Genomic DNA, 4,108 nt, shown 5'->3' on the forward strand with positions numbered 1-4,108 from the left:
GAAATACGCTTGTTTACTTGGTTTATAAGCCAGTCCCTTCGTACTGCCCACCCGCTACCCAAATCAATTCGAACCCAGAACCCCCACCCCCTAAATAGAAAACTCCCTCAGTTGCCTTGATTAATTCCCGGCCTATAGATAATCTCGTCCATGGTTCGTCCACAAAAAAAAGCTCCATCGGTCATTTGACCGATTCGCTCGAAAATCGCTTAGATCTCAGTTCGTAGGTAGGTAGCTTGGATGGTTGAATCGTTGGTTGGCTGGAAGTTCGTTGGCTGGTTGGTTGGTTGGTTGGTTGGTCGGTTCACTGGTTGGTCGTTGGTTGGCTGGTTGGTTGGTTGGTTGGTTGGTTGGTTGGTTGGTTGGTTGGTTGGTTGGTTGGTTGGTTGGTTGGTTGGCTGGTTGGCTGGTTGGCTGGTTGGTTGGTTGGTTGGTTGGTTGGTTGGTTGGTTGGTTGGTTGGTTGGTTGGTTGGTTGGTTGGTTGGCTGGTTGGTTGGTTGGTTGGTTGGTTGGTTGGTTGGTTGGTTGGTTGGTTGGTTGGTTGGTTGGTTGGCTGGTTGGTTGGTTGGTTGGTTGGTTGGTTGGTTGGTTGGCTGGTTGGTTGGTTGGTTGGTTGGTTGGTTGGTTGGTTGGTTGGTTGGTTGGTTGATGATGAAGATGATGATGATGATGATGATGATGATGATGATGATGATGATGATGATGATGATGATGATGATGATGATGATGATGATGTCAAATATATGACATAATTTTTCCAACCAACATTCATATTGATCATAATGCTCTTGATCTAAATGCAATATATTCACCATACCAATCTCAATGAAAAGATTCGTTTTGAAGCACAGAAAAGTTGTTATTCTTTTTTTACTTCGCCGGGGTTCGGCTCGAATCGTTTATTTGCCAAACATTTCTCTTGTCTGAAATAACAGCCGGGAATCAAACTACAATTGAAAAATCTGGAGTAAGATAGGAGAGAGATGTAAGAGACGAGAAAAGGCGGGAGGAGCAAGCAAAGGAGGAGGGAATAAATAGGAGTAAGAGAGGTTGTAAGAGAAGGAGGGCAATAAACAGGATTGTGAAGAGGACAAAAATAGAAGTCATTCACTGCCTGGCCCACACTCCTTCCTTATATTATTCCTACAAAGCCCACACCCACCGCCTTATCATCGCATTCTGCCTTGGACATGGCCATTTTCTTCAAATCCGCACGGAGTCACAAAATGATGACATTAAAAGATTAAACCTGTTTAAAATAACTTCTAAATGAATGATTTAACAGTAGAACCAAAAAGATTTTTGAAATCAAAGTCAGGAGAGATAAGAAGTCTCTGGATCTGAATGTTCAGTTAGCAAAAATATGTGACATCATCCGTTTTTCCCCTGTAAGCTTAGTCTTCAAACGGTGATACTATAAGTAAAAACTAACACTCTACACAAAATTTTGAGCAGTTCTGCAAGATATTAAAAAAGGATAACATTTTGTTTCACCAAAATAGTGTGTGACCTAATTTGATGGATGCACGTTTAGAATTTGTCACGGACGATATGCTTCAGTGATTATTCATAGGTTTTTGAAAGATGTGCGACAAGATGAGTTATTCAAAATTTCGGAAGAGAAAGACATAGATGGAACGAATCTAAACATTATTTCAAATTTTAACTGCGAGCATTAGAACCAAAACACGGTTGTAATAATAGAAGCAGGGTAAAGTGAACAAAAGAAAGATTAAGAGAGGAGTTAGACAAAATAGGATTTCGGAGCATTTGCTGAAATATGGAAATTAAATCAGCAATGACTGATTCCTAATGAAACGGGATATTTCGCAGAGACAATATTTGGCTTTTCGAAAGTGTATCTCATCAGTTTCTCTAAACTAGTCCACCCGACGGCAAAGAGCCAACAGCCCCCTGAAAAACATCGATCAAAACCACACCAAAAAAATGTAATTTTGATGTTTCAAGGAACTCTCAAGCTTGGGAAATCACCAAGCATTGGCGGGCACTTTTTCGCTAATTTTTGCTGACACCAGGCGACCTTCAATTCTTTCAGTAGACAAAAATCTCGACTCCCATTCAAAATAGACGGGTATTTTCAAATTTTGAAAAAAAGGACAAGTTTCAATATGATACCAAAAACTCCATATGCCAACAACAAAAAAAGTACGCAACAGTATAACGTTTGGTATCCTTGTTTCTGGCGTAAATATAAATTGATGAACACATTTTCTCTGACACGTGCAGACCCAAACCATCAGGACAAAACCTCCGTGGTCCGTGGAACAATTTCCGAAGTTTTCTATGTCTCTCTCGCTGTTAGGTTGGTATTTAGAAAAGGCTGACACAAATTTACCCAAAATTTACGGGGTTAATGCAGTTTTGATCTTCACCATAAAAAGTTCCATTTTGATGGGGCCGCACACGGCAAGTGTATCACGGCGTTTGTGTCACTTTTGCAAGGGTTCGCGCTCGCATGTGTGTGCGTCAGTGATGAAGTGCGCTTCAAGTGGGGTGATTTGCAGTTTGGGAGTTTTGGAAACCCAGGGGGGGTTGCAGGGGGGGATGGGATTGGAAAGTTGTAGGATTAGGGGGGGGGGGGACAGACAAAGTTGAGGGAGAGAGGAGCGAGGATATATTTGTTTGTTATCGGGATGAAACAGGCGTTCGTTAAATCAAAGAAAAAGAAACCAACATTCTCCCTCACGTTGAGTAATATTTATCGATGTTTTTCTAAACTCAACACCTGTTATATCTCTTTAAAAACACATTTCAAGGAGAATATACTGGAAAAACATTGATCAAAACCACACCAAAAACATGTAAATTTAATGTTTCAAGGAACACTCAAGCATTGGAAGTCACCAAACTTTGGCGGCCATTTTCTTGCTAATTTTAGCTGACACCGAGCGACCTTCACTTACTTCAGCAGCAAATATCTCGACTCCTATTCAAAACAGATGGGTATTTTTAAATTTTGAAAAAAGGAAAAGCTTCAAGATGATACTAATAACTCCATATGCCCCCTCCCCCCCCCAAAAAAAAAACACGCAACAGTATAACGTTTGGTATCCTTGTTTCTGGCGTAAATATAAATTGATGAACACATTTTCTCTCACACGTGCAGACCCAAACCATCAGGACAAAACCTCCGTGGTCCGTGGAACAATTTCCGAAGTTTTCTATGTCTCTCTCGCTGTTAGGTTGGTATTTAAAAAAGAGGCAGCACAAATTTACCCAAAATTCAGGGGTTAATGCAGTTTTTATTTTCACCATAAAAATGTCATTTTTGATGGGGCACACCCAGACGGTTAGTATAAGAACGTATAGTGCCACACAAGGCTTGTGTCTCACGGCGTATGTTACTTTTGCAAGTGCGCGCGCGCATGTGTGTGCGTCAGTGACGAAGTGCGCTGCATGTGGGATAATGTGCCAGTGGGAGATTTTGGAAACTCGAGGGGTGAGAGAGTGTTTGTGTGTGTGTGGGGGGGGGGGGGGGCATTGGGGAGTTTGTGAGGAGGGGGAGGGGCGAAATTAAGGGAGTGAGGAGCTAGGAGATATTTGTTTGGTATGGGTGGTTGGTGGGTGATCTGGTGTGGTTTGCTCATTCTTTTCTATAAAACAACGATCGTCTTCATCTCCCCTCCTTCTTTTTTGTGTTTGTTACTCTCTTGTAACACCTCTAATCTTTGACACTTATATGACCTTATTGTGTTGCAAGTTCCGTAAAACACTTACTAAAAAATTCGTGTGGGAATGAAACAGGCGCTCGTTAGCACAAACAAAACGAAAACAAGTAATTTCAAAATATCTACTTAAAACACATTTTTGGGAGAACTTTTCTGGAAACAACTTTGATCAAAAGCACAGAAAGATTTACATTTATTTTCTCACTAATTTTTGCTGACACCAAGTGACCTTCACTTCCTTCAGTAGCAAATATCTCGACTTGTATTCAAAACAGATGTGCATTTTCATTTTTTTAATGGACAAGCTTCAAGATGATACCGATAACTCTTTATGCCCAAAACAATTACGAGCGCCTGATTTCACTTAGCTGCGCCCACATATCTATGGAAACTGATAGCTGGGCGGCCAGATGCATGT

Source organism: Aplysia californica, unplaced genomic scaffold (assembly GCF_000002075.1).
Source record: "Aplysia californica isolate F4 #8 unplaced genomic scaffold, AplCal3.0 scaffold00119, whole genome shotgun sequence".
Taxonomy (NCBI): Eukaryota; Metazoa; Mollusca; class Gastropoda; order Aplysiida; family Aplysiidae; genus Aplysia; species Aplysia californica.